General features: G+C 54.8%; 1 protein-coding gene and 1 long non-coding RNA gene across 2 annotated transcripts in view; one reads left to right on the forward strand and one right to left on the reverse strand.

Moving 5' to 3' along the window:
* The window catches only part of LOC126942871 (uncharacterized), a 224,222-nt gene that overhangs the window by 119,353 nt on the left and 92,842 nt on the right, over positions 1-12,027 (forward strand). The window lies entirely within an intron of this gene.
* PIAS4 (protein inhibitor of activated STAT 4) overlaps positions 1-12,027 on the reverse strand; it is a 175,026-nt gene that overhangs the window by 93,616 nt on the left and 69,383 nt on the right. The window lies entirely within an intron of this gene.

The raw sequence follows: 12,027 nt of genomic DNA on the forward strand, positions 1-12,027 counted from the left end.
CTGGGATTCCAGGCGTAAGCCACCATGCCCAGCTGTAATTTTTGTATTTTTAATAGAGACGGGGTTTCACCTTGTTGGCCAGGCTGGTCTCGAACTCCTGACCTCGAGTGATCCGCCCTCCTTGGGCTCCCAAAGTGCTGGGATTAGAGGCGTGAGTCACTGCATCTGGCCATTTTTTTTTTACTTTATTTTTTTTCATTGAGCTATGATTCACACACCCTAAAATCTTTTTTTTTAAGTGTACAATTCAGTGGTTTTAGTATATTCACAGAGGCAGGAACATGTACATCCACACAAAAATTGTATGTGAACCAGGCATCGTGGGGCTGCTTGTGGTCCCCAGTACTCAGGAGGCTGAGACAAGAGGATCACTTGAGCTCAGGAGGCGGAGGCTGCAGTGAGCTGTGGTCCCGCCACTGTACTCCAGCCTCGGTGACAGAGCAACACCTTGTCTCATAAAGAAATGCACAGTGCACCAGGCATGGTGGCTCACGCCTGTATCCCCAGCACTTTGGGAGGCCGAGGTGGGCGGATCACGAGGTCAGGAGATTGAGACCATCCTGGCTAACACGGTGAAACCCCGTCTGTACTAAACGTAAAAAAACTAGCCGGGCGTGGTGGCGGGCACCTGTAGTCCCAGCTACTCTGGAGGCTGAAGCAGGAGAATGGTGTGAACCCGGGAAGCGGAGCTTGCAGTGAGCCGAGATAGCACCTCTGCACTCCAGCCTGGTGACAGAGCGAGACTCCATCTCAAAAAAAAAAAAAAAAAAGCACAGTGTGTCTCCTGGTGCCAGCTGTGAGCATGTTAAGTCAGTGGATCACGTGTGCCTTCCTCTTCCTGCCCATCTCATCTGGCCCCGTAGGCAGAAAGGATGCCTTAGAACTCCCAACGGTCACCTGCCACAGAGCCACTGGGAACTGCAGCCTGGCCACGGAGGAACCTTGTGGGACACAGCCACCAGGTGGCACTGAGGAGGCCGACCGGTCCAGCGCCCCATCCCTGCAACTGGACTCTGCCTGGGAGGTCCAGGATGATGCTGGGCCGGGCAGCCAAGTGTGGACGGACCAGGCAAGGGATTTAAGTACCCGTGGCTCAGACAGGCGTTTGCACACCCATGTTCACAGCTGCACAACTTGACAGCCAAAGGGTGGAGGGAACCCAGGCGCCCATCCACAGATCAATGGAGTAATGGAGGGTCCCTTCTGTGATGGAACATGATTCAGCCTGAAAAAAGGGAACCCTGACAAGGGCCACAGCATGGATGCACCTTGAGGATGTCACGCTTGCTGAGAAGCCTGGCACAAAAGGACGAACACCGATTCCACTCCTAGGAGGTCCCTAGAGCCATCAGAGTCAGAGAGACAGAAAGTAGGATGGGGGGTGTCGGGCTGGGGAGGTGGGTGGAGAGTGTTTCAGGGGACAGAGTTTCAGTTTGGGAAGGTGAGAAAGTTCCAGGAATGTGGCCCAACTCAGTGGCTCACGCCTGTAATCCCACCACTTTTGGGAGACTGAGGCAGGAGGATTGTTGAGTCTAGGAATTTGAGACAAGCCTGGGCAACACAGTGAGACCCCTGCTTCTATGAAAAATGAGAAAATTAGCTTAACGTGATGGCCCATACCTGTGGTCCCAGCCTCTAGGGAAGCTGAGGGAGGAGGAACGCTTGAGCCCAGGAGGTTCAGGTTGCAGTGAGCCATGATTGTACCACTGGACTCCAGCCTGGGCAGCAAAGCAAGACCCTATCTCAAACACACACACACACAGCGCCGGGTGCAGTGGCTCATGCCTGTAATCCTAGCACTTTGGGAGGCTGAGGCGAGGGTTCTCACTCAAGCTCCATCTCAGATGCCCAGAGGAAGGCCAGAGACGGGGCCAGGGGCTCAGGGTCACCCCGCTGAGGGAGGCTGGGCCAGGTGTGGTCGCACGCTCCTAGCAGTGGGAGCCCCCAGGGGTCCTGGTCTCCTGGTGTGGTTGGTCTGTCCCCCCACCCCAGCAGGGTTCACGTTCTGCTGGTTCCAGGAAAAGGGCTGGGAGTGTGAGTTTGGGGCCCTGCTGCGCTTCCACGGACTTCAATTTCCTTGTCTGACCAGAGGGGCTGACCGGAGGGGCCTCCTGGTCTTCTGACGGCTGAGGGGGTGATGGTCCCGGCCTCCGGTGGGATCCCAGAGGCCTCCAAGAGGCCAGGGCTTGATGCTTTGTGCACCAGGGGATGAGGAGCCCTAGGGGATCTGGTAGGAAGTGCTGAATGCTGTGACGATCAACCAGATTGGATGTACTAGATGTGTTATTATTACTATTATTATTATTATTATTGTTATTTGTTGAGACAAGGTCTCACTATGTTTCCCGGGCTGGTCTCAAATTCCTGGGCTCAAGTGATCCTCTCGCCTCCACCTCCCAAAGTGCTGGGATTACAGGCATAAGCCACCATGTCCAGCTTCAAGTATGTTTTTATTGTGGTTAAAGTACACACAGCAGGCCAGGGGCAGTGGCTCACACCTGTAATCCCAGCACTTTGGGAGGCCGAGGCGGGTGGATCACCTGAGGTCAGGAGTTCGAGACCAGCCTGACCAACATGGTGAAACTCTTGTCTCTAATAAAAATACAAAAAATTAGCCAGGTGTGTTGGTGGGCGCCTATAATCCCGGCAACTCCAGAGGCTGAGACAGGAGAATCACTTGAACCCAGGAGGCGGAGGTTGTAGTGAGCCGAGGTTGCACCACCGCACTCCAGTCTGGGCGACAGAGCGAGACTCCATTTCAAAAAAAAAGAAAGAGGCTGGACGCGGTGGCTCACGCCTGTAATCCTAGCACATTGGGAGGCCGAGGCGGGCAGATCACAAGGTCAGGAGATCGAGACCGTCCTGGCTAACAGGGTGAAACCCCGTCTCTACTAAAAATACAAAAAATTAGGGCCGGGCGCGGTGGCTCAAGCCTGTAATCCCAGCACTTTGGGAGGCCGAGACGGGTGGATCACGAGGTCAGGAGATCGAGACCATCCTGGCTAACACGGTGAAACCCCGTCTCTACTAAGAAATACAAAAAACTAGCCGGGCGAGGTGGCAGGCGCCTGTAGTCCCAGCTACTCGGGAGGCTGAGGCCGGAGAATGGCGTGAACCCGGGAGGCGGAGCTTGCAGTGAGCTGAGATCCGCCACTGCACTCCAGCCTGGGCTACAGAGCGAGACTCCGTCTCAAAAAAAAAAAAAAAAAAAAAAAAAAAAAAAAAAAAAAAAATACAAAAAATTAGCCGGGTATGGTGGTGGGCACCTGTAGTCCCAGCTCCTCGGAAGGCTGAGGTAGGAGAATCGTTCTAAACCCAGGAAGCAGAGGTTGTAGTGAGCCGAGGTTGTGCACTCCAGCCTAGGCAACAGAGTGAGACTCTGTCTCAAAAAAAAAAGAAGAGGAGCGGAGAAGAGAAGCGGAGAAGAGGAAAAGAGAAGAGTTCCAAGGCTGGCAGGGGACAGAAACTAGCTACTAAAGGAGAAGCAGGACCCCGCCCAGCCCCCTCTGAGGAAGGAGAGCTCTTTGTCTAGGGGACCCACCTGCAGGAGCGGAGGAGGCCATGGATCCTCCCGGTTTCCCCAGGCTGAGTTAAGGCAGCACAGGACACACAACACCCATTTGAGGCCTCAGGCCGCAGCCTGGATTTAGTTACACACCGTCTGCAAAAATGTGTCCTGGGTTGAAGCACATCCTGGCTGCGCTCCTGGTAAACAGTGCTGCCTCTCTCTCTGCCATTTCCCCCTCCCCGGGGACAGGGATTCCATCTGCCTCCCAAGACGATGGTGAGGGCGGAAGGAAGGGGTGCAGCGGGGCCCGGCACCCTCTGGAGGGCCCCCAACTGTGAGTCTTGTTTGATTCTAGGGTCTCTGATGTAGTCATCGCCAAGTCACATTGGGTGGGGCAAGTGCTGCCCGGCGCCTCCAGGTCAGGGCCCAGAGCAGGTGTTGGGAGGAGGCCTGAGTCCGGCAGAGCCCGCAGCTGCCGTGGCCTTGACCATATACGGGCATGAAGCTGCAGTCACTATTAATAACCACAGCGCCTTTGCCCAGGTCCGGGGTGACGGCCGCTATAAAGCCAGGCCTGCCAGCCCCAAGCGGCTCCTTCAGCCCCCGAGAACCTTAACCCCCCTGTTGTGAGACAAAAAGAAAAGTAAGTACCAAAACCATCTCTTCCCACCCCCCGTCCCCCTGGTCAGCCTCGTGCAGAACACGGGCCCCCGTTCGGTGGCCAGAAGTCAGACACAGAACAATGGTGAAACGAGATCCCCTCAAAGGACGTCCGAAGCACAGATCCGGGGTGGTACCTATTGTCCCAGGCGGTTTGGTGGCCTCCAGGACAGCCCAGGCCCGTCCCTGCCTAAGGAGCAGGGAAGATGGCTGTGGGGAGGAGGAGGAGGAGGAGGAGGAGGAGGCAGCGGTGGCAGTGGCTGAGCTGTTTGGAGGCTGGGCCTGCTCACTGCTTCTCCTTATCTAAGAGGGGACGGAGCCGGGGATCCTGCTGCAGGCCGGGCGACCCCAACAATGCATGTGTGTCTTGCGATGATGTGGCCACGGCCATGGCTCCCTCATTGGGGAAGGCGAATGGTGAGGACGGAGGTGGGGGCTCCCTCCTTCCGGCCCCGTCCCTACCCCCGCCCCTGGCCATTCCGGGGTCTCCTGCCCCTCTCTGGGGTTTCACAGTTTCAGGGACCCTTTAGGGGAGAACTTACAGGCCGTGTCTTCAATGAGCCCTGTTTGGACGGACTGCACCTCACGGGCTCCCTGCTTGGAGAGCCGGCCGGACCCCCACCTTGTCACCCCCTCCCCTACCTTGGAGGGGGCTGGGCCGTGGTCCTCCCTGAAGCTCAGCGCTTTCTCCACCTCCTTGAATGCTGCAGAAGCTTAATGGGGGCAGAGAGGAGACAAGGCCAATTCTCGGGAGCCCGCAGCTCCCCCAGAATGTGCAGGGTGGATCCTGCCTGGGCCCTTCAGCCTGCTTCTCCCCCAGGCCCTGGCTGGGCCCCCAGCTGGCCCCAAGGACACCCCCTTAAGGCTCTGGTAGCGGGGAGTCCGGGGCGCCTAAGCTCGGTGGCCTTGGAAGTGACAGCTTTGGCTCCGGTAGGGCCCTGGGGTGGGGGGCAGGGGCGGTGCCAACAGAGTAACTGCTGATTAAGAGGCCGGCTGACTGCTACCTGATGTGAGTGGCAGATGCTGGGAGTGGGGTGGGGGTGCCTGAAATAGAGTTGGGGGGAGGCCGGCACCAAAGGCGCATTCCCCCACCTTCCAGGGCCTCTCTGCTTCCATCGGGGTGGGTCTCAGCCTCTCTCTTCCCATGGCGGGCAGGACTTCTGGGGAAGGGCCCGAGGGCAGAGTCCGAGGACTGGGCGGTCCCAGGGGAGCGGGCAGGGCAGCGCATTCCGGTTCTCCATGGAAGGGACTGTCCATCTGTCTGTGCACACACCCTCCAGCGCCTCCCAGACAGGGAGGGGGCTGCAGACTGGCTTCCTAATGACCCAGGTGGTTCATACCTGTAATCCCAGCACTTTGAGAGGCTGAGGTGGGAGTCTCCCTTGAGCCCAGGAGACCAGCCTCGGAAACGTAGATCCCGTCTCTACATAAAATAAAAAAACTAGCTGGGTGCCGTGGTACGCCCTGTAGTCCCAGCTACTTGGGAGGCTGAAGCGGGAGGATCGCTTGAGCTCAAGAGGTTGAGGTTGCCGTGAGCCACGATGGTGCCACTGCACTCCAGCCTGGGTGACAGAGTGAGACCCTGCCTCAAAAAAAACCCCCTAAAGATTGCCTTCCCAGCTGGAGAAGCCACTGAGTCAGGGGCACAGCGGGGTCCTGCCTGTCTGCCCCAGACCCTGGGGACCCTGAGACACCCCTCCCCAGCCCCTCACAGGGAGAGCCCTCAGAAGCCCTGAACCAAGTTCCCCAGTGTGGCCCTGAGACTCCCACCCTCACATGGGAGCTCAGAAGGCCAGCTTCCAACGAGGTCCTCTGCCCTCCGCAGACTCCGTGCGCTGCCTGTCACCCGGGGGTCCTGCAGGGGTCAAGGAGGAAGACCCCCAGGCAGGGGACTTTCACCAGAGCTAGGCTTCCCTCAGCCAAGTTCCTCACACCCCAGAAATGACTTGGCCCAGAGAAGTGTCAGCCACGGGACAGCATGGGGGCCTGTGTGTGAGGGCTGGTGCCCGCCCTGGACTCTCAGTCCCTTCCTGGGCCCACGATGGGTACCTTAAGGGAGCGGGGCAGGATTTTTTTTTTTTTTTTTTTTTTTTTTTGAGGCAGAGTCTGGCTGTGTCGCCCAGGCTGGAATGCAGCAGTGCGATCTTGGCTCACCACAACCTCTTCCTCCCAGGTTCAAGTGATTCTCCTGCTCAGCCTCCTGAGTACATGGGATTACAGACACCCACCACCACGCCCAGCTAATTTTTGTATTTTTAGTAGAGACAGGGTTTCACCATGTTGGCCAGGCTGGTCTCGAACTCCTGACCTCAAGTGATCTGCCCGCCTCGGCCTCCCAAAGTGCTGGGTTGACAGGTGTGAGCCACCGCGCCCGGCCCAGGATAGGATTGGAGTCCATTCTCTGCTCTTAGAATAGTTTTCTTCCCTGGGGCATTGTGTATATTTGGGGTTGGACTGTTCTCTGGGTGGGGCTGTCCTGGGCACTGCAGGGGTTGAGCAGCATCCTTGGCCTCCACTCACACCTTCCCAAGACGTGAGGACCACAAATGTCTCCAGACACCATCCAGTGTCCCCTGGTTGAGGGGTGCAGAATCACCCCCGGGTGAGAACCACTGGCCTGAGATTGCTCTTGGCCGGGAGCATTTCAGGAAGGTGAAGGCAAGGATGATTTTAGGTGGTACAAGTTCTGTGGCTTTTTGCACTGTTTTTGAGACAGGGTCTTGCTCTGTCACCCAGGCGGGAGTGCAGTGGCGTGATCATAGCTCACTGAAGCCTCCACCTCTTGTGCTCAAGAAATCCTCACACCTCAGCTTCCCTAGTAGCTGGGACCACAGGCGTGCACCCCCAAGCCCAGCTGATTTTTAATATTTTTTGTAGAGACAGGGTCTTGCTATGTTGCCCAGGCTGGTCTTGAACTCCTGGGCTCAAGTGATCCTCCAGCCTCGACCTCCCAAACTGTTGGGATTCCAGGCATGAGCCACTGAGCTCCTCTGTGTTTATTTTAACATGTGTCAGAAAATCCAGTTTTCCTCATATCATGTCAGAAAGTTTCCTCTTCAGAGGAATTTAGTTAAAAATCAATATAACAGGCCAGGCACGGTGGCTCAAGCCTGTAATCCCAGCACTTTGGGAGGCCGAGGCGGGCGCATAATGAAGTCAGGAGATCGAGACCATCATGGCCAACAGGGTGAAACCCTGTCTCCACTAAAAATACAAAAAATTAGCTGGGCGTGGTGGCGGGCACCTGTAGTCCCAGCTACTCGGGAGGCTGAGGCAGGAGAATGGCGTGAACCCGGGAGGCAGAGCTTGCAGTGAGCCGAGATCCTGCCACGGCACTCCAGTCTGGGCGACAGAGTGAGACTCCATCTCAAAAAAATAAACATAAATAAATAAATAAATAAATAAGTGGGACTTGTAAAGTAAATACAGGCCAGCCGCGGTGGCTCACGCCTGTAATCCTAACACTTTGGGAGGCCGAGGCAGGATCACCTGAGATCGGGAGTTTGAGACCAGCCTGGCCAGCATGGTGAAACCCCCATCTCTGCTAAAAAATACAAAAATTAGCCGGACGTGGTGGTGCACGCCTGTGATCCCGGCTACTCGGGAGGCTGAGGCAGGAGAATCACTTGAACCCGGGAGGCAGAGGTTACAGGCAGGGAGCCGAGATTGTGCCACTGTACTCCAGCTTGGACGACAGAGCAAGACTCTGTCTCAAAAGAAAGAAAGAAAGAAAGTAAATACACAAACTTGTGTGTGGGGGTGTCTGTGGCCCCATCGTGAGTGCAGGAGGAGAATGAGGGACTTTAGAAGGATCCAGCCAACGGGGTGGTTGCTGGGGGCTGGGGCCTCTGCTGAGGGGACCAGAAAGCCCTGGAGGATTGGTGGGACCCAGAGGGGATTCCAGGAAGTTGGAGGTGGTGGAGGGGGGTCCCACACAGGAGCAGGAGGTGTCTCCTCTGGTGGAACAAGGATTCCTGAGGAGCGAGACTCCGTCTCAAAAAAAAAAAAAAAAAAAATTCAGCTCTGCTGAGTGACCTTGGGCAAGTTTCTTTCCCTCTCTGAGCCCTATAGGAATGGGGTCATGGAATGATCTGACTGAGCTGGTTGACATGAGTGACTGGTTGGCCCCCTAAGAGCCTGTAATCCCAGACTAATCCTCCTATTTCTCTACCAGGCTGAGGCAGAGAGAACAAACAGAACTTTGAGTGCTGAGATAACACCGGGAAAGTCCGTCTCAAAAAAAAAAAAAAAAAAAAAAAAGAGTGGTAAAACTGGCATGAGCTTTAGTGCTACCCTAGTGCTCTGGCATGAGCGAGCTACCCTAGTGCTCCTGTTCCTATTGTTTTTGTTTTTTTTTGAGACGGAGTCTCCTCTGTCGCCCAGGCTGGAGTGCAGTGGCACGATCCGGCTCACTGCAAGCTCCGCCTCCCGGGTTCACGCCATTCTCCTGCCTCAGCCTCCCAAGTAGCTGGGACCACAGGCGCCGCCACCACGCCCGGCTAATTTTTTGTATTTTTAGTAGAGACGGGTTTCACCATGTTAGCCAGGATGGTCTTGATCTCCTGACCTCGTGATCTGCCCGCCTCGGCCTCCCAAAGTTCTGGGATTACAGGCATGAGCCACTGCGCCCGGCCTCCTGTTCCTATTTTTTTAACTTTTAGCAAAACACACAGAGCAAAATTTGTCATAGCAAAATTTGCCATCTTAATTATTACTTTTTTTTTCCCCCCCGAGACAGAGTCTTGCTCTGTCACCCAGGCTGGAGTGCAGTGGCGTGATCTCAACTCACAGCAACCTCTGCCTCCCTGGTTCAAGCTAGTCTCCTGCTTCAGCCTCCCAAGTAGCTAGGATTACAGGCGTGTGCCACCATGCCCGGTTAATTTTTGTATTTTTAGTGGAGACGGGATTTCACCATGTTGGCCAGGCTGGTCTCAAACTCCTGACCTCGTGATCTGCCTGCCTCGGCCCCCCAAAGTGCTGGGATTACAGGCGTGAGCCACCATGCCCGGCCATAAAATATTTCATTTTATTTTACTTTTTAAATTTAATTTTTTTTGTGTGTGTGTGAGATGGAATCTCACTCTGTCACCCAGGCTGGAGTGCAGTGGTGCGATCTCGGCTCACTGCAACTTCTGCCTCCCAGGTTCAAGCGATTCTCCTGCCTCAGCCTCCCAAGTAGCTGGAATTACAGGTGCCCCCACCACACCCGGCTAATTTTTGTATTTTTAGCAGAGATGGGGTTTCCCCATGTTGGCCAGGCTGATCTCAAACTCCTGACCTCAAGCGATCTGGCCGCCTCAGTCTCCCAAAGTGCTGAGATTACAGGCATGAGCTGCTGTGCCCGGCCAAGAATAAAATTTTAAATTAAAAAAAGAAACAGGGTCTCACTATGTTGCTTAGTCTGGTCTCAAACTCCTGGGCTCAAGCGATCCTCCTGCCTTGGCTTCTCGAAGTGCTGGGATTATAGGCATGAGCCACTGCTCTGGCCCCCCAATTTTTTTTTTTAAAGTAGAGACAGGGTCTTGCTATGTTGTCCAGGCTGACCTCAAACTCCTTGGTCCCTCCTGTCTCAGCCTCCCAAAGTTCTGGGATGCACAGGTGTGAGCGACTACGCCCAGCCTGCCTCCTTGCTTGTTTGCTTTCTCTCTGTCTCTCTTTTCTCTCTCTCTTTCCCTCTTTCTCTCTCTCTCTCTCTCTTGTTTTGAGATGGAGTCTTGCTCTGTTGCCCAGGCTGGAGTGCAATGGCACGATCTCAGGTCACTGCAACCTTTACTTCCCGGGTTCAAGCAATTCTCCTGCCTCAGCCGCTAGAGTAGCTGGGACTATAGGCATGCCACCACCATGCCCGGCTAATTTTTTTTTTTTTTTTTTTTGAGACGGAGTCTCGCTCTGTCTCCCAGGCTGGAGTGCAGTGGTGTGATCTCAGCTCACTGCAAGCTCTGCCTCCCGGGTTCACGCCATTCTCCCTCCTCAACCTCCCAAGTAGCTGGGACTACAGGCGCTCGCCACCTCGCCTGGCTAGTTTTTTGTATTTTTAGTAGAGACGGGGTTTCACCGTGTTAGCCAGGATAGTCTTGATCTCCTGACCTTGTGATCCGCCCGTCTCGGCCTCCCAAAGTGCTGGGATTACAGGCTTGAGCCACCGCGCCCGACCTAATTTTTATATTTTTAGTAGAGATGGGGTTTCGCCATGTTGGCCAGGCCGGTCTTGAACTCCTGATGTCAGGTGATCCACCCCTCTCTGCCTCTCAAAGTGTTGGAATTACAGGCGTGAGTCACCATGCCTGACCTTGGCTTATTTCACGAGTGCGACATCTTCAAGGGTCATGCTGTTGTACCCTGTATCCAGATTTCCTTCCTTTTCATGGCTGGGTAATAGTCCATTGTGTGGATGGAGTACGTTGTGTTCATTCATTGCTCCGTCCATGGACACTTGAGTTGCCTCTGCATTTTGGCTGTTGTGAGTCATGCTCCCATGAACGTGGCTGTGCAAGGACCTCTTTGGGTCCCTGCTGTGAGTTCCTTGGGGCCTTGCCCAGGAGCAGGATTGCTGGTCCCTACGGTAATTCCAGGTTTTGTTTTGTTTTGTTTTTTTTGAGACGGAGTCTCGCTCTGTCACCCAGGCTGGAGTGCAGTGGCCGGATCTCAGCTCACTGCAAGCTCCGCCTCCCGGGTTTACGCCATTCTCCTGCCTCAGCCTCCCGAGTGGCTGGGACTACAGGCGCCGCCACCGCGCCCGTCTAATTTTTTTTGTATTTTTTAGTAGAGACGGGGTTTCACCGTGTTAGCCAGGATGGTCTGAATCTCCTGACCTCATGATCCACCCGTCTCAGCCTCCCAAAGTGCTGGGATTACAGGCTTGAGCCACCGCGCCCGGCCTTTTTTTTTTTTTTTTTTGAGGTGGAGTTTCACTCTTGTTGCCCAGGCTGGAGGGCAGTGGCACAATCTCCGCTCACCACAACCTCCGCCTGCCGGGTTCAAGCGATTCTCCTGCCTCAGCCTCCCGAGTAGCTGGGATGACAGGCATGTGCCACTACGCCTGGCTAATTTTGTGTTTTTAGTAAAGATGGAGTTTCTCCATGTTGGCCAGGCTGGCCTCGAACTCCTGACCTCAGGTGATTCACCTGCCTCGGCCTCCCAAAGTGCTGGGATTACAGGCATGAGTCACCGGGCCCCGCCTATAATTCCATGTTTAATTCTGAGAAATGGCCAGACTGTTTCTCCCCATGCTCACCGTGTTCCATTTCCCACTGCAGAGCACAAGGGTTTTGCTCTCTCCACATCCTCGCCAACCCTTATCATCTTCCGTTTTTCAGTTGGTTACCTTGGTTACCCTATGGCTGCTGTTCCCCTTCTTGTTTTTTTGTTGTTGTTGTTGTTGTTGGGTTTTTTTGTTGTTGTTTTTTGTTTTTTTGTTTTTCGAGATAGGGTCTTGCCCTGTTGCCCAGCCTGGAGTGCACTCATGCAATCGTAACTCATTGCAGCATCGAATTCCTGGGCTCAAGGGATCCTCACACATCAGCCTCCCAAGTACCTGGTACTACAGACGTGTGCCATCATGCCTGGCTAATTTTTTGCAGAAACAGGGTCTCACAGCTGGGCGTGGTGGCTCGTGCCTGTAATCCCAGCACTTTGGGAGGCCTAGGCGGGTGAATCACCTAAAATCAGGAGTTCGAGACCAGCCTGGTCAACATGGCGAAATCCCGTCTTTACTAAAAATAAAAAAATTAGCTGGGCATGGTGGTGCATGCCTATGATCTCAGCTGCTTGGGAGGCTGAGGCAGGAGAATCGCTTGAACCTGGGAAGTGGAGCTTGCAGTGAGCCGAGATCGTGCCACTTCACTCTAGCCTGGGCGACA

This window comes from Macaca thibetana, chromosome 19 (genome assembly GCF_024542745.1).
Source record: "Macaca thibetana thibetana isolate TM-01 chromosome 19, ASM2454274v1, whole genome shotgun sequence".
In the NCBI taxonomy this organism is placed as follows: Eukaryota; Metazoa; Chordata; class Mammalia; order Primates; family Cercopithecidae; genus Macaca; species Macaca thibetana.